The sequence below is a fragment of the Peromyscus eremicus genome, chromosome 8b, assembly GCF_949786415.1.
Source record: "Peromyscus eremicus chromosome 8b, PerEre_H2_v1, whole genome shotgun sequence".
Classification (NCBI taxonomy): Eukaryota; Metazoa; Chordata; class Mammalia; order Rodentia; family Cricetidae; genus Peromyscus; species Peromyscus eremicus.
Genome location: NC_081424.1, coordinates 17,290,811 through 17,310,114, shown reverse-complemented (window position 1 = coordinate 17,310,114; position 19,304 = coordinate 17,290,811). Strand labels below are relative to the sequence as shown.

General features: G+C 39.3%; 1 protein-coding gene across 1 annotated transcript in view; it reads left to right on the top strand.

Annotated features, from left to right (window-relative positions):
- Frk (fyn related Src family tyrosine kinase) overlaps positions 1 to 19,304 on the top strand; it is a 101,294-nt gene that overhangs the window by 59,842 nt on the left and 22,148 nt on the right. The gene's annotated exons all lie outside the window — the stretch shown is intronic.

The window sequence follows — 19,304 nt, the reverse complement described above, 5'->3', positions numbered from 1 at the left end:
TATTTTTCTGTTCAGGTAATAGCCATTCCTAAGGACTTCCTTACATTTTAAATATATATCATTCTCCTTAAACCGAGAATGGAAAAAACGATTTCTTCAATCTACTTTTGAACTCTCAAGAAAGAAAATACAGTTCTGTATATTGTTTATCCATTACCACTTGAATAACTAGCAAAGATATTTCATCGTGCGTATTATAAATGTGGCCGTGCTGAGTTCAATATGGCCTGTATTTGTGACTAGCAAGAGCAAATTAAAACTAACAGTCTCCTTAGTTTGGAGGCCCACATCTCATTGTAAACTTGAAGATCTCATGTTGGCGAAAAGTCGGAGGATCAAAGTTTTGAGCAGCGAACGACTGGGAAAGGTGAAGGGAAGGATGGGCAGCCAAAGCTGAGATGACAGCCAGAGGCTGGACAGTTACTCCTTTATTCTGTATGCAGCCTGTGAATGGGAACCCCTCGTTAGAAAGACAAAAGAGAGAAAAGAAAAAGGGAAAGAGAAATAAAACAAAACCCCCAAACTCTGAAAGCTTCCTCAGCTCCCCTCTGAAACGCTGCCATTGGCCGACTTTTGACCACATACTCCCTCTTGTGGTATGTCAGGAAATAACATGCTATGAAGCTAGAAAATGAGTATTTTTATTTTATTTTTTTCTCCCCCCCATCCCCCGCAATGCTATCTTTATTCTTAGAATGAGAAAGCATACCCACATAGATGGCTGACAAATAATATAAACCATAATGGAGAATTGTCAAAATTACAAAGTTGCTAAACTTCTATTGTAATCAAACTCCCAGACGACATTGAAATTAATTTTTCCTTTAATTTTCACAAATATGTATACCATTTCCAGCTCCACCACTCGATCCCATCTTCCCCTCTTCCTTTGGATCTTTTCCTTTCTCTCACAAATCCTTTATCATTTTTATCTTTTTGTGTGTGCATGACCCACCACATTTAGTGTTTCCTTCCACGGTATAGCAACTGAAAAGCAACTCTGACTTTTCCCATACACTGCCACCATACTAGTGCATGGATTTTTTTTATTATGTGATTTATTTATATTTTTAGTCTTCATGACCCAGTAGTTTATAGGAAGGTTAAAATTACCTGGCTTTATTGGAAAAACATTTCTACAAACTAATGCTGTAAATGAAAACACACCCAGTTGGTAGCAATGCTATTTTTAATTCATCTCAAAAGACCGACCAAAGTTTAAATTTTCTTATGGCGTCTAGTATCTAGATCACGATTGTTATGCAAAATCTGTTCATTATATAGAAAGGGAACAAAATAAATACAATCCAATTTAATAATATAGTAGTTCTAATTTTAAACTGCACCTTTAAAGTGATAATGCATATCAGATAATTTATAGCTCTTTATTAATGTCCCATCAATCAGGAAGTAATTTCTAATGCATTTTAAGAACATGCTTTGCATTCATCTATCAGAAACTTTGGCACAGGAACTAGACTCTTAGAAATCCTTTTGCTGCCTTAAAAGCCTATTCCTGACAGAGACTAAATTTACTTTCCTAGTTGTTTAGCAGAGTAGGGACTTCCTTTCTATCCTTTCTCCTCACAGACCTATCTTCTTCCCACCTGCAGATGTTCATAAAAAATAGTTTTATGAAAACTAAAACACAGAGAAGGCAAAAAGCAGTACCGAAGAATAAATAGGCAAAAATTATGCTTCCATTTTTATGTAATTATGGTGAGAGGCATTTTCTGTGTCTGTACTGTAAGTCCATCCTGAGTGAGGAGATGATTTAGGCCTTAAAGAACTTGTGATTCATCCATCAAATGGTTGTTTAATGTCTTTCATGTCCCTGTAAGTATTAAGAGTGGGGAGCGACAATGGAAAATAAGACAGTCCCTGACTCATGAACCTATACCCTAGTTGGCAACAGAGGTGAGATGCAAAATAAATAGAAGATGTATGTTCATGTAGGAGAGATACCTGCTTATTTGTTGAGCTCCTCTGACTTCTAGTAGCTCAGTAAGCAAATCACCACAGTCAAAGAAGATAACTTTTCTCTGCATAACAATACTGAGCTGGAGTAGAAATGGAGATTGCTTCTTTACCCTGGGAATTTGGAAGAAATTGGAAGGCAGAATTGTCTGATAAAATCCTCTTGGTTGGAAAGGTAAGGCCATTAGAGCCTCCGCTGGATTCCCCCACTAGCTGCGTTGTGACCATTCATGAGAGTGAGCTATATGGTGGTCACCATGTGACAAACACATCTTGAATATTCTATGGGCTAACACAGTTAGCCTTCACCATTCTGTGAAGTGCACTCCGTTACCAATTCACAGACGGAGAAACCGAGGGATAGAGAGATGGAAGTAGCTTGTCCAGAGTCATACAGACCAAAAGGAAAGAATCTGAGAGGCATATATAGCCAGGCAGTCGGATTCAGAGCTTTCTATGACATATAGTTCACGTTAAAAAAAAGGATGCAAAAATGCGTTGTTAGATTTAATGTAAGGTAGAAATTCCATCTGTTATTCTTTAAATATAAACAAGGCACCATTGCCTATTTTTATCATTGTTTGACTTTTATCCCTCCCCCTTTCCTGGAGGAGTCTTGAAGAGAAATGACTTAAGGGGCAGCCTGAGAGGTGTCGGTTGCCTGGGGTTTTGGAAGCAGTACAGAGGCGATTATGCACAGAAATACAGTCAAATTTAAATGTCTTTATTATAATGGTCACAATGGTCCTGCAGAGAGTCTTTACAGAGGAGGAAACAGAAGTTAGAGGACATGAGTAAAATCCTTCACAAGCTTATAGAGAAGGTGGTTTCCACCCCAACTCTCTTGAGACCAAGCCCAAGATTGTCCTTACCCCAAATTGCCTTACAAGGAAGAGGCTTGTAAGGCATGTAGGAGAGATACCTAGGTGAGTTCCTTACCATCACCCAGTAGTCTCCATCCACAAACCCCGATACATGAGTTTACCAAATATCAAAATGTTCTCTGTGAGGCTCTCTAAATTACCATTGAGTCAGAATCAACACATTACAACAATTCTTTTCTTCAAAAAGTAGACTAATGCATTTATTGGCCTTCAGCATGCTCATAGTAGGATTGGACATTGGCCATGTGGTTTGAACTGTGACTCAGCAGCTCTTGGAGATGCTAGCCACTTAGATTTTGTCTGAGTTGGAGCAAGGTAATAGGTGTAGGGTCTTCCCATCGGCACTACAGAGAATAAAGAATAATAAATATAAGAACTCACTCGAGTCTTCTGTAGACTCATCATTTCTATACCTACCTCTTCCTCAACTGTGCTGAGAATTTGTTTGTTTATACGCTATGTCAAATGTATAAAGTCGCTTAAATTCCATCAATTTTCAGTTTAATTTGATTGATTTATAAATGTTAGATATCTTGGAAGGTTTGTTGTATTAGACAATTGCAGAGATTTTGAAAAAAAAAGTGAAAAAGTGTAACTGAAGTTCACTGCTTGACTTAAGTTCCCAGGTGTGGTGTGCTGCCCTGTAATTCTTTCTGTTCTTTATTGAGTCTGGGCCAGAAAAATCCTTCCAAGAGCTCTGATTGGTCTAAGAAGATGGAAGGCTTAAGACATCAACCAATCTGAACCTATCTGGATTTCAGTTTCCCCTCTGGCACATAATTGCTGAGTGACCTTGAATACATCATTAAAGCCATTTTAGCTCCATTTTTCTGCATCAGGGCTGATTCATTGAGATCATGTATATAAAGCCCTTAGCACTAAGTTTGATATATAATAAAAGCACAATAAACAATGATTGTTATGATGATGAGACAGTTTTGTGTTTGTTACTAGGCAAATAAAGCAATGAAGATGTGATCTTTGCAATCAAATGGCTCAAAGCCTTTTAAGACAGGTGCAGTGAAAATACATAATAGCAACACCATGGAATGTCTAGGCCCTAGACGCTGATATGCAGTGGGAGACTCGGAGTCAAGGGAGCTACTCGGTTTACTTAGGCTAGCTAGGAAACTTAAGGAAGGAAGAGATACCTGGGCCTTGCCTTGAAAAATTAGTTAATATATAATATATAAATAGAAGGCATTCTAATTGTAGTGAATAGTTTATGCAAATGAATAGGAAACAGAATATTATCATCTTGGAATTGTAAGTAAGCATTTAAACCTTGAAGAGAATATAGAAGAGAATACTGTTAGGGGGTCTGCACTTCAGGCAATGGGAACACTTGAGCATTATGGAGGAGAGCAATAAGTTAATATTTGCATTTTGGTGTTGATGATGAAAGATGCACAATGAGGCTGGAGACAACTTGCATTTGACCTTACTGGTAAACCCAGGAACAAAGCACTGATGAGCCCTCAGTAAGAGAGTGATAGCAGGAAGGACAGACTGAGGGAACATAATGCCCACAGAGTTAGAAGATCAGGAAAAGACAGGAGTCAGAGATGATCCCGTGCCTCTAGCTTGAGCGTTCATCCCGATGACTCTAGCTTGAATGTCCTTTTAGAATGATTGTGTCCTTTTAGAATGATTTCCAGTTAAGAGGAAACTTGGGGAATAAGAAAATATGACTTGCCAGGTGGTGGTGGTGCACACCTTTGATCCCAGCACTCAGCAGGCAGATCTCCAAGTTCAAGGCCAGCTTAGTCTACAAAGTGAGTTGCAGGACAGCCAGAGCTACACTGTCTCAAAGAATCAAACAAAAAAGAAAGAAAAGAAAATATGATTATGAATTAATTTTTCTACAGGGTCACTGTCCACAGAGTGGATTTCAAAGGGTGTTTTCATACAAATCTCTAAAGTACTTTGACCCTGTTCCTGTCCTGCTCTGATTTCCCCTCACTCTTACCAGTTGCCTCCATTCCTCTAGACACTTTAATTCCTGCTTTCATTTGGAATTTGATAGAACACAGGGTTCTATATCTAAATAAAATCTGGAGCCACCAATGAGAAAGACATGTGACATTTGTCTTCCTATGTCTGACTTCATTTGTTCACCATGACAAACTATAGTTGTTTCTATTTTCCTGAATCCAACACAGCCTTGTTCTTCTTTTAGGTTCAGTAAAACTCTATTGTGGCACATCTCACGTTTTCTTGACCCTTTTCTCTATTGATATAGGTTGACTGTGTAACCTAAATAGCATTGTAGTAACATCTATGTGCAAGTATTTCCGTGATGATATGTTGACTCATGGTTGTGAGGGTAAATTACCCAGGAGTGATAGTTTTGGTCACATACTAGTCCTATCTTCATACCCTCTCCCCACAGTAACTGGTCTAGTTTACATTATTACCAGCATTGCGTGGGTCCTTTTATCTCTGTGTTTACTAGCATGTGTTCTTACTTATTTTCTTAATGATAGCCACTCCGAGTGGGTGAAATGGAATCTCAATGAAGTTTTCATTTCTATTTTCCTGATGGCTGCTGAGGTTGACTATTTTTTCATGCTTATTGGCATGAAAATACTGTATTTCATCTTTTGAGAACTATTTTTACATTTCACTAGTCTGTGTATCGGCTGGGTTATATGCTTATTTTGTGTTTAGTTTTTTATAGACTCTCAATATTAATTCCCCGTCAGATGTGCAGCTGGCAGGGATTTCTCCCATTATGTAGGCTGTCTGTAGTTGATGGTTTCCTTTGAATTAAATATTTACCTGTTTTATTTGAGGTCTCTGAAGGGATACAGAAGATAAATGAGGACAGCTTTTCATCAGCCCAAGATGTTAAGTAAAGAGTAGGATCCTGGTATTAAATGGCTACAATGTTTCAAAGAATGCTCGGTTGATACCCCTTCATTTCCTCGAGGGGGTATCAGCGGTAGAAATGGACCTTATCACCATCTCATTCTTCTTCTTCTTCACTGTGTAGCTTCAGCTGTCCTGAAAATTATTGTGTAGACCAGACTGGCCTTGAACTCACAGAGATCCCCCTGCCTCTGCCTCCTGAGTGCTGGGATTAAAGGTGTGCATCACCACGCCTGGCCACCATCTCATTCTTAAGCAGTACTCCTAGCTGTAAAGTTACTTGTTTTGAGCTTGGAGCAGTGCTGGGTGGTAGCAACCTAAAATCCTTACCCATTCCCAAGAGGGCAAGATGGTGTGGATCAAGGTTGTGGGTGTCAGCATCTTACTGTCTGGTTTTAAACCAAACCATTAAAATTAAAATTTACCTGTTCTGGATACAGAAGCAAGTTATTTACTGCCTGCATGAATTACTTTTCTTTGCAATAAACCACTAGAGAAATATAACTTAAAAGAGGTAAGGTTGTTTTGGTTCATGGTTTCATGCCTTTCAGTGCATGGATGTTTGGTCCCCATTTGGACCATTTATTTGGTCCCCTAATAAACTTATCTGGGGTCAGAGAACAAAACAGCCACTAGATACAGAGGCCAGAAAATGGTGGCACACACACACCTTTAATCCTAGCATTCCGAAGGCAGAGATCCATCCAGATCTCAATGAGTTCAAAGCCACACCAGAATCAGCCAGGCATGATGACTCACAACTTTAATCCCAGGAAGTGATGGCAGGAAGCAGAAAGGTATATAAGGCGTGAGGACCAGGAACTAGAGCTGGTTAAGCTTTTAGGCTCTTGAGCAACAAACAGTTCAGCTGAGATTCATTCTGGATGAGGACTCAGAGGCTTCCAGTCTGAGGAAATAGGATCAGCTGAGGAATTGGCAAGGTGAGGTGGCTGTGGCTTGTTCTGCTTCTCTGATCTTCCAGCATTCATCCCAATAACTGGCACCAGGTTTATTTTTATTAATAAGAACTTTTAAGGTTCGTGCTACACCCCATTGTTTTGGGGCCCTTTCTAAGCCAGGACATCGCTGTGAGGAACATGGTGTGGAGTAAAGCTGCTATGACCCCCTTATCGCATCTGGAAAGCAAAGAAAGCCCGGAAGAGGTGGTGATCCAGTAGTCTTCCAAGAGCCCCAGAGCCTTAGCTTCCATTGGTTTGCCTCTATGTCCCAAAGGCTCCACTATAAATAATATTTTACATATGATTTTATAAATAAGAACGTATAATTAGGAAATTGCCTGGCAAGACAGTCATTTTGGGGGCCTTACGTGCGCTGAGTGGTCATGTAATTTGCCCTCAGCGTGATCACATAATCTATGCACATGCTTGGTTCAGCTACATAAGCCCCTATGCGCATACACATGCGTGAGGGAATTCACAAAACGCAGGTCACAGACACCTCTCTTCTCTCGTTGCATGACCATTTCCATAGGCCTAAGCACTCCCTTCTGTTCCCCTTCTCCTAATAAGCTCTTGTAGTGGGTTTTGTTGTGCCTCGTGGCTTTTCTCGCATGGTGAACAGCGCCACTTAATGAATAACACAGCGCCGCATAATAACTAACAACTATAGAAAACTCAAGGTTGAAAATGGAACGGGACAGCATTCTAGTGTGAAAGCAAATGAGCTAATATGCAAAAATAGATCTTTTGAAAGGAGATTGCATTAGCTCTTCTGCTATGATAAAACACACGAGCAAAACAACATAACGGGGGACAGGCTTGACTTGGCTCCTGGTCTCAGAGTTTTCAGTTCAGAGGTGGTCAGGCAGCACCGGATGTACAAGGGCAAAAGGGAAGAACGCTGCCCACCTCGTGGCACTCAGGAATCTGGGGGAATGGAGAGCGAGGGGCCTGGGACAGAACACAGCCTTCAAAGGCTTACCTTCGGTGACTTCCATCCAACTAGTCATCCCCTCAGAATAGCTCATCAAGGATGAATCCACTGATGATATCTGGATCCTCATGATCAGCTGCCACTTAGTGTCTCCACCTCTGTACACTGCACTCCTCAGAACCGATCATTTAATTCATGAGCCTCCAGGGGACGTTTCAATATCTAAACCCCAATGGATAGAAACATTGGCTAATAAGATCAAAACTGATTTCAAGTAGTTTTCTTGCTATTCGTTGATTGCATTTCCTTCACCATTTTTATGTTCATTCTGTTGAACTGAAATACAGAGGTGAAAGAGGGAATAAGTAACAGTAAAATATGAGTTCTAAGGGCGAGTTAGAATTAGCTGAGTTCCTCACCATGGGGAAGGTTTTCTGAGAGTTCTGGGGGAGATCTGAAATCCCACAGAGAGCTTTGGAAGATGTGACATGCTGCCTGGAAGTTACTAAATTATCACGTTTTCTTCACTCAGGAAATGGGTAGTAGATGATTGGTGGGTTTTGTTGCCTGTGCTGGCCTTTGTAGACCATGCTGCAGGGTAGACTTGGATCCCAGCACTGCAAGCAACTAACACATTACACTAGACGTGTAGGCATTACTTTAGATACATCCAGGCATTTTCACCATTATTAAAGATTTAAAAACCCACTAACTCGACAGAATTTTATTTCACATATTATGTTCGGTTTCTCCAATGTCTCATCTCTAATAGAATATTAGAATTCCAAAGCATGTCTAGTTAAAGTCATCCTTTTAAGGGTCCTCTCATACCTTGGAGTGTCAAAACTTCTATGAGTAGAAATTCTAAAAAACAAACAAACAAACAAAAAACCAAGTTATTAATTCACCAGGCAGTTCCTTCATTAAAAACTATTTGTTGAGCATGTTGAAACACGCTGTGGCACAGAAGAAATTCTTCCTGACATGAGTAAGTGGACTGTGCCATTTCATTGTTTATCATTTAACTTGTGCAAGGACTTACAAAGGAGTGTACATTTAAGTTACAGTGCTGAAACAGTTTAAAATACAGATAAATATAAAGAAATCAACGGAGAGGAAACAAGAACGGGCCCTTGTTGAGTCTGCAATGGGAGATAATTATAAGAATTTAGAAATCGTTTCAGCCGGGGGTTTTCTGGGAGATGAGGCAAAACCCGAAATGCTGCTTTTTAAAGAGAAAATGGATTACGACTTTAAGTGTCAAAGAGAAATGGATTTCATTGTTTCTTTGTGTAAAGAACATTATGTGTCACACTAGACAATGTTTGGAGCCAAAGGTATAGATAATTAGCTTTAGGTGGCTCATTTTTACATTGTTTCTCTAAAAAAAGAAAAAAAACAAACCGCCTGGAAGCATGATGTGTATGCTCTTATTTTAAAGGCTGTGTACTGTTATTATAGCTGACATGGAAAACAGATGGACTAAAACACCCACAAATTTGCCAATCCAAGGGTAATCTTCATGTTGGCAAATTTAATCATCTTTGTTCATATGCAATTATGGTTTCCGCGAGGAACCTCAGCTGGATTCCTTCAGCGGTAAAGAGGTTCTGGAACATGTGAGCTGCCAGCTGTATCCTTAGGTTCATAATTATGATCTTCTCTTAATTGTATATGCCATTTATTTCACTTATTACAGTAAATACATATCTTTCCCCCTGCTATATAACTTTTACAATTATTCAGTTTCTACAATTAAGTCTCAATTCCCAGATTCACTCCAATTTAACAATCATTTAGTCCTATAAAATGATGCAGTGAACATTCTTGCTCATATTGCTTTTCCTCTTTGGGGTGATTAACTGTTGTTTGAGTTTCCCATACACATGCTTTTATTGGATTTCAGGTTTCAAATTAGTCCACAGCAATAGGCTTTATAAGAACTTGCTCTTTGCAGTGTGTTGCTGTGCTTACTATTGAGGATGTCCTTGATGCTATTGACTGCCATGGTTTTCATGTTTGCTGGATGTGATCTGTGCTAGAAATTTATTTCTCATTTTAATATCATAAATATTTAGCTCATTCTCTCTCTCTCTCTCTCTCTCTCTCTCTCTCTCTCTCTCTCTCTCTCTCTCTCTCTGTCTGTTTTTGGACAAATAGTTTGTTAAATGCTTCATGGAATCACATAGCTGAATGCATTTCTGTCTTTACTACAAGTTTCTCGAAAGGAGCAAAGTCAGATCTCAGACCCAGCTTTCACCAACGTGGAGGGCCACTGAAGGTACCACATCAGCTTTATTGCCAGAGTCATCTTGGCATTTCCTTTCTGTTTGTCCCATTTCCTTCACCTCTATATTCTTTTTACAATTAGAACATTATGTTCTTTATTTCTTTTTCCTGGGTGCAGTAATGGAGCTTGAACCCAGTCTTATGCTTGCTGGGCAAGCATGCCACCAATTGAGATATTATGCCAGCCCCTATGCATTTATTTTAAATTTTACTTTATTTTGAGATGTAAAACGTTGACCCTTTCTGAAACAAGGCAGAGACATAACTAGATAAAAGCATATCAATATTTGAATCATTTCCTTAGGGTAAGTTTTGGAAAGGAGAAGCACTGACTATTCTGTCCTGTCATATCTTAGCCTAGCGAAAGAGTTTCTGCAGGAAACTGAGCTGATATAATGCCAGAATGTTAATATCTGGTGATTTATTGCAGATATAATACCAAGTGAAGAGTCAGAGTCCCAAGAGGAATAAAGAGTCACGTTGCTTTGTGGAGGGTTTCATCACAATACCAAACGTGGCAAGGGCTATTGTCATGTGAAATTTTATGCAATAGAGATAATTTTCATTAAAATTAGCTTAAATAGTGAACATAAAAATTATACATTGGTAATGAAAAATATACTCCTTTATTTTAGGTATCGGATTACAAACAATAAACCTAGCATTCTCTTCTTAAAATAGAGTTGGTTAAATCAAGGAGCCAGGAAATCTAAGGGGAGAGTTGGGCTATTTCTGTTATATGGGTTTTGTCTATAGGGGTCTTCAGAATAAGTTTCAACATGTGATAAGCAATTGAGCAGCTGCGTGGCTCAGGATCATGAGTTCTGTGCTACACAGCATGGGAAAGGCAGCTGAGTTTGATTGCACCGGTTATTGGCTATGCTGCCTCTGAAGATCAGTCGCAACCTAGGCACAGCCGTAGACCAGAATAATCCTGGAGTTTCCGGAGGTGTCTGAGTGACCACCTGTTTCCTTAAAGAGCATTCTCGGCAAACTTTTCTGAGTCAACGAACACAGAATCTTCACCTAATTCAATCTACCAGTTTAACAATAAAACTGAGTGATTAATGTCCACAGCATACTGAAAATTCCCAGTACAGGGTGTTTTGGGGACCTAGTAAGTAAGTTATATGCATAATATAATCTAGCTGTCACTATTCTTTTCAGTTTTGGTCAATTTTTTTTTCCAAAAGAGAGAACAGTTATTTTACATGATCCCTCTTAATATTTTAAGACAGATACAATTTCCCCATTCCCAAGTCCTAGTCCTTTCATGTAGAGTAAGATTTCACTATACAGTGAGTGTGATTTTTTTTTATTTTTAGATTTTATTTTGATCTATGTGGCTATGTGTGTGTGTCTGCTGGGTATTGGTGGAGGCCAGAAGTGGGTGTCAGATCGCCTGGAGCTGGAGTTACAGGCAGCTGTGAGCCACCAAATGCAGGTGCTGGGAACTAAACTCAGGTCCTCTAGAAAAGCAATGAGTGTGTATTTTGAATTCTGTTTTGATGGGAGATACCTCATCACAATTCAATTATATATGCTCCTTACTTACTGGTGTAGTGCTAATTTAGCCTAAGCTCTGAGGCATTGTTACAGGAAGAGTCATCAAGATTGCCTTTGGCATAGTTTTGAAAATTTATAAGCAATTCTTCTGTAGTCAAACCAAGTAAGCAGTTGGTAAGTGCGGGGTTCTCTCACCTTGAATTAATAGCATTTTTCTTTATACCAGATCTATTTGGTAACCACCATGTTTTGCAGCTATCATTGTGCAAAGAGTAGAAAATGTTACTCCAGAAGCGTCTCTTAGCTGTTGACAAGGCTATTTGATATTACTGATACTGTAATACAGTACCCATACATTGCACATGGCAAATATCTATCATTCCTTGTGAACAATGACGCTAGAACTAGCCCTGTGGGGGTATATAGATAAGATCATCATTCTCATTTTGTAGATAAGGAAGCTGAAATGAAATTCTTTGCCTAAGGTCAAAGAACAAATCATTGGCAGAATAAGATTAGGGCAGAGAGTTCTTGATTTTCAATCCTTTGCTCAATCAAGGAAGTCATATTGTTTTACTCAGTGTGGGAACTGATTACTATCATCAGAAGGGGTAAGGCTGCACCCACATGATGCCAGAAGACATGCTGAAAAAGAAGAATTGGCTCAATCATCCATTGGTTTATTCATAAAACAACAAACTGCTTTCTGTGCTGGTATATTTCATTGAAAGGACTAGACGTTTTTTGTGTCTCTAACTCTATTTAAGTTCTGTTCCAAAGTTAGTTTCTGGAGCCTCTATCTTTCAAAAAATCTAATTTTGGAATATCTTGGCTTTCATGCTTATCTGATATGTTTGAATGCCATGTTACCTGTGTGATGGAGCTGGGACAGATTTTTCTTTGTAGCTTTTAAATTATACAATCTCACAACATTCCTTTAGAACCAGGCCACCCTTTTCTACTGTTTGTGACTGGGTAAAAGAAGACCTCACTGCTAGGACAGAGCTGAGCTGGGCTTGTCAGCAACTACACATAAGTGCACCCGGCTGTGGCAAACAATTTAAATCCCATTGATACCCTGCACTCCCTAGTCCATTACTCTGCGGGTGAAGGGGGCAGTCGGGTGGTCTGTGGTATGGCCCATACAGCAGTTAGGTGCAGAAATATAACTTTTTGAACAGTCACCAAACCTTTCTTGTACTTCTCATACATGCTGACTTACATCTTTCAGTAGTCCAGATTCCTAGACATGTTCTGGTAGATTAATCAGTTGACAGGTGAACATTTCCCCAGGTCTAAAAGCACAAATGAGAGCAAAGAGGTAAACACAGGATCTGTAATCACTTAATTCCGTCATGCTGCTGCTGACTTTTTGATGGATGGTTCCATTATGCTTTATCATTGACCTTCATTGTATTTTTTTTTTTTTTTTTTTTTTTTTTGCAGTTCAACTACTAAAGTGTTTAATTTTCTGAACCCACGGCAACTCACATTGAGAATGTACCAATCATGATTCTCCATTTATAGGCAACAGAATTTAGAGTACAGTTGATTCTGTAAGACAAATCATAAGAAACAAAAGGAATATAAAAATCATTTCCCCCTATTTCTAAGACCCCTGATTCATTGTCATTTGGAATGACAATTAGTAAGTTTTGGAACTCTAGTAAATTGAAATTACTTTTAGAAATCAGTTATATATTTTTAATTTAATCTTACTACTCAAGAATACCTATAATATCAAAAGTGCCTTCATTCTGACTACAGTGTATTGAATTTTTCTGCTGTAACTTCAGTGGCCAATTTTTAAATAATATATATCTTTCAGTTTTGTTCAGATTGAAGGTGAATGGTTCACATTTAAGTTGTCATGTGGCCTATGCTGCCAGAAAATATGGGATAATAATATATATTCACTGCTTTTCAAAAGCCAAGAAATTAGATGCTTTGAATATAGCTTTCTTTTAATAGTATTTTATTACTCTGTTTTCTTTCCTTTTAAAAAATAAGATTTCAGGGCTGGAAAGATGGTTCAGTGTAGTGTACAAAGTAGTTCTTGCACAAGTATGGGGGTTGGGTTTTGGATTTTTAACACCCACGTAAAAGTCAGGGATGGTAGTGCACATCTGTAACCTCCTCCGTGTGTGTGTGTGTGTGTGTGTGTGTGTGTGTGTGTGTGTGTGTGTGTAGGAGGATAGATTCAGGGAGATCTCTGGTACTCTTTGGTCAATGTAACAAAAATAGTGAACTCCAGGCTCAGTGACATGAGAGACATCATCTCAAAAATAGGACGGAGAGGGAAAGAGGAAGATACGCCATCGACTTTGCCCCTCCACCTGTACACACACTGGCAAAGCATCTGCACACACACACACACACACACACACACACACACACACACACACAGACAACACACACTCACAGACACAGAGGGAGACTCTAGGGAAGTTTTCTTATGTTCTGAAAGTAATTGCTACTTTTCCATTTAAGTTTGAATCAGACCCCTCAGTTACTTACATTTCACTTTAAATTCACAGGTTGATGACATTGTTCATTTCAGAGACATTTATGTGAGTTGCCACCCCATCCCAAGCTCTGCTAGGTACTGGATGTGCACAGTACAGGCTCTGCCCTGCAGGGGACACCTTTATTGGGATACACACCACTGCACTTAAGCAGGTGACCTAAGCCAGGAGCTTGAGTGAGCATGACAGGCTTGCTGATGGGTTTAAATGGAGATCTCGAGCGAGAGGCATCAGTTAGGCCATTCATAGGAAGGGTCATTCAAGTGACACTCAAAAAGTTTAAGATATGAATTACGTTTCATGAAAAGACTGTTGAAAACCAAAAAAGGTACAGGACCCAGGGAGAGAAATCAACAGGCATCAGGAAGATTTCAACACGAATGCAGAAACATTTGAGAACCTGGAGGTTTCTAAAGTCTCCATTTAACTCAGTGTTGACAACATCAAGGCCCAGTGGGACTGGCACACATTTTGCTTGTGTACTAAATTTTAGTCTGGATCTCCCATCTTCTGCAGTGATGCCTTATACCATGAGATAAAATTATTCTTACTGAGTTTGAAAACTTCTCCTGTATTACCAAATATTAGTATTTGGTTAAGTAAGTTAAGAGTTCTAACCTCTATTAACAAAAATCTGGCAAACATTTACTCAGGCGTTCTTTATAATCAATAGAAATTGCCACAGCTGTATTAATCATGCTGATTTTCATCCCTGATTGAGAAAATAACATAGAGTATTTTAACTCTTTATTCATCAATTGATTTAAATCTCTTGCTTAGCATCTTTTCGATCTTTTGTGGCCCATTAAAGAGAAATCCATAAATTTGCATTTAGTGTACACATAGTCCACTTCCATTTGGAGCTATGAGATGGTCCATCTTGTTTAAAAGTGGGAATTAGAAGAATTGCTTTTCATCATTTCCAATTACAGATCTGTTGTCTTGCTAGACATCACAGCTATAACTGATGCACTTTTCTTTTTTGATAAATGACAAAGCTTAAATTTTCAGGCCAATAAGTTATATAAATTGCAGCTATACTTTATATTTTGCTTCCACTTCTGATATTTTTTATTACATTGTGGAGAAATGAATTGGGACTGACGTGGTATTGTTTATAGCTATCTTTGATTTTTTTTATTAGCCTTTTAATCCAGATACAGGAATCTATTATGAGCTAAGCTCTCCATGGTATTAAAAGCCTTCTACTTGGAGATGATGATACAGGGCAATTAACCTTGACCCAAGATTCAGTCAGTAGCACTGGTAATTTGACAGATCAGGGCATAAGGATGTATACTATACACTTTATAATTTAAGATACTGATATTCTTTTTAAGAGAGCTAATTGTACATTTGCCTTTTGTATTTTAATAAAAAGAAATGAAAGCAAGTTTCCCCAAATTCAGATGATGCCCTTTCATTATCATGAACTTAGATAATTGGATCTTCTATTTGAAACATAGTAGAATAGAGCAGTGGTTCTCAACATGGGGGGTCACGACCGCTCTGGGGGTCACATAGCAAATATGCTGCAATCAGATATTTACATTATAATTCGTAACAGTAGCAAAGTTACAGTTATGAAGTAGCAATGAGATAATTTCATGGCTGGGGGTCATCACAAAATGAGGAATCATATTAAAGAGCCACAGCATTAGTAAGGTTGAGAAACACTGGTATAGAGAATCTTTGAAGCAAGGCCCCAAATCTGAATCTTGGCTGTGCCTCTCTTTATGACTAACAAGTTAATCCTACCTGATAGGCTTGTGAGGAAGATACCTCATGATGTAAAATGGAGCTTATTCTAGTGGTTGACTCAATAAATGTGCTTATAACAGAAAGTTTAAATGGAATTTTTGACAGGATGTCCGATAAAATAGAAGTAAAATTCAAAAGTCAGATACTCATAGTCAGACAGGCACTGCTGTGCTGCTCTGGGGCTCTTTGGCTTGTTAAAGACTTTAAAAGGGTACACAGAGTAGAAGAGAGAAAATTTGTCATGTTGGTTGTGGGGATAGCCATAGGCACATTATACATTTCCCCCTTTTTTTCCAGGGCACATGGGGGATCCCAAACCTAGTTGTGGATCTTCAGAAAGGCAACTCTGAAACTTCTCCATGCTCCGTGCAGTTGGCAGTTCCTAACACAGATTCCCAACACAGGCTGTGCCCAGGGGTTAGAGGTGCCTTGTGGCATTACTGCCAACTCCCAATGATCAGTTGTAAAGACAAGCACTACCTCATCCATTGAGAATACTCTCTTAGAAACACAAATGATCCTCTTCCTTGAACAAATGTGCCAGGGACCATAGGTCTGAAAGAAATTTGGGGTTCCATCTCAATAGGATTCTACTGGAAGATGAGTGGTCACATTCAGAAGAGAACACGGTTAAAGAAGCTGACAAAGGAAGAAGCCGACAAAGGAAGAAGCCGAGAGCCTATGGATTCTAGCAAGCCTAGGGAATGCCTACCCTTCTGCTGCAGTGAGATAGTGTGCAGGGATGTGACATTTAGAGGACATAGGAGAGTGTCCAAGGAATGAGCCACTGGGATCAACTGTGGAGCCCATTAGCTTTGATGAGGTATCCATCTATCTTTCCTTCCTCACTCTCTCCTTTCTTCGCTTCCTGAAACCTGACCATTCAGAGCTCATTAGAAAGAAGGTAGAGGAAAGAGAAACTCTAGGTAGAAAAAGAGAGATGGAATCACTCACACCACACTTGCCTTTCAGCCTGAAGCAGACCCATGAGCTGGGAGGGGAGACAGACAGACATCAAGGAATGGGTCTTGCGGTACTCTCTTGGAAAGGGCATTTTAAGTTGGAATGAAAATGGTACTTTAGTTGAAAGTAGGACTTTGTGATGGATAAAAGTGAGCAGAGGAACTGTACAGGGTTTTCTATAGGGACTCAGCTGTGCAGTCCTTGCTGAATACAAATTCAAGTGTGTTAGGAAGAAAATTAAAGCTATACAAGCGAGCATCAGTTGTGCTGGTCCGCTGCATTGGGTACAAGACTGTGGGTAATGCTGTTGTAGAAGGGCTATCATCAACTTTACCTTCAGCATTGCATTCAGATGGTTCTCAGCTTTGTGTGATCTTTCCTCTACCACTTTTGGCTCGTAACCAATGCCCTGTATCCCAAGCTGGTTCCTTTAGTGACGAAGGAGGATGTCTTGTAACCAGGTTTCTCACAGTCGTCACCAGAACGTTTACTTGCCTACCATTAATGTTCTCTGAGCACCTCACTGAGAAATTGTACATCCAAGGTTAAAGTTAGGTCACTGTGTGCGTGAAATTCCCAAGCTTCGATTTTTCAGCAAGCCCAGAACACAGCAGTTTTGAGTATTTGAATGTGAACAGGAGCAGATAATCATTCCTTGGTTTCATTTAAATTGTTGTGTGATACATATAATAAAAGTACATCATTAACGGTAAGTCAGTTGGGTAGAGAGAATGAATCCATGTTTCCAACACCAGGTCATAGGATGGAACTTTGCTGATACTCATTTCCCACTCTGGCCCCTCGGATCTGGGGTTTTCTTTGTCTTTAGACTTTTTCAAGATGAAACCATACTTTTTATGTTTGTGAGATTTGCTTATATTGAATAGATAGTTGTTGTTTATTTAATTATAAATTTGTATGTATTTCATTGGGAAAATATGCAATAATTTATTAGTTAATTCTATTATTGGTTGATGGCTGTTTGGGTTATTTTGAGATATAGGCTCTTCTAAATATATTTGTTTTTTATTCTTTTAAATTATGTGTATGTGTGTGTATGTGCACCTGGGTGTAGGCTGAGGCATTGGATCCCTTTGGAGCTGCTGTTAGAAGCAGTTGTGTGCTGCCCAACTTGGGTTGCTGGGAACTGAACTCTGGTCCTCTGCAAAAGCAGTGCATGCTCTTAACTGTTGACTCATTTCTCCAGCTCTGAAGTACAGGCTCTTTCTTGATACAACAGGAACATTCTCACACATGTGCTTGGATGAGAACATTCCACATTTTTATTAACATGATACTTAGAATTAATTATAACTATCGTTGCTTTTATTAGATAGTAGCAGTTTCCAAAATGGCTGTAAAAAGTATACTTTCATCAGTGTTTCTGAAACTGTATCACCTCATTTTCAACATTTGATATTTGTTTGCAATTAAAGGTTTTATCTTTAATTTAGGTGACCTGGTTTGTGCCAGTTGTTCTCTGAACAAATCTTTTAGCCACTGCATGTCTTCAGCTCACCTCCATGCTGCTTAGACTTCTGCCCTCTCATGAGAACGTTGCTGCTATTTGATTACTTATTCCAAGCCTAGCTTCTGTATTTAGAAAAAGCTCAGAAAAGCTATGTGTTTCTTTCCTCAAGGACTGCCAGTGCCTTTGCTAAGTGACAGGAAGATAGCAGTTGTACTGGTCAATGTTTTGAACACAATCACAGAAAACCTGATTCAAATTAATTTCCGACCTACTTTTGAGGTTGAAAAGCCATGTGTGGCTGCTCCAAGGACAAAGATTTACTTTCTCAGTTAACACTGTTTTCCACTGGGTTGGGTCTCTTCTCAGGTCAGTTTCCTCCCTGCTGGACACAAATTATATCAATAGTTCAAAACCTCCATAGCAAAAATAAAACCAAAACAAGCCCCGAAAAGACGGTAACTGCAAAACTCGTCTTGCCTTTCTGGGCTCCTTTATATGCCCCAGAATCAGAGCTTCTTGATAGCTCTCACTTCCCGAGCTCAGGGTGGGCTTGGGGTCCCGCTGCATCTCGCGATAGATAGTAGAACAGCAAGGACTTTCTGGGGAACACAGGAATGCTGTTAGCAAGAGACAATGGTTGATGGCAGACAAGAGTATGCCATTTTCCTTGCAACTCAGATTGTTGGAAAGTAAGGCAGTTCATTGTTCTGCAAATACTGTAGGATTTGCCTGTGGATTAAACAATACTGCTGCAGAGTTGCACACATAATCCATGTTTTAGCCACTCTTGTTGTATTGTTCTGGGACTTTCTCTTATCAGTCCTCACAGAAGGGAGACTATACAGAGAGTGGGCTCTGTGGAATTCCTTATCATATTGTAAGATACGCCATAGGCCCATTTTACTCTCTTTCAGTCTTCCCATTATGAGATTTCCAGGGGCAAAAGACCAGCATGTGTTGAGCTTTTTCAACGGCTTGTGCTGTTATCTTCTGGCTGCTGTGATTTCCAAGCTACATCAGGATTTTCTTCCTTCTGTTGCTAGAATGACAGACTCCATTTTATGTCTTTCCACAATGATGTGTGTCGGCCTTTCAACTTGGAATGTTTGAGTTTTAACCTCACTCCTTAGTTGTTTTTTTTTTTTTTCCTCCTTCAGTCTGATC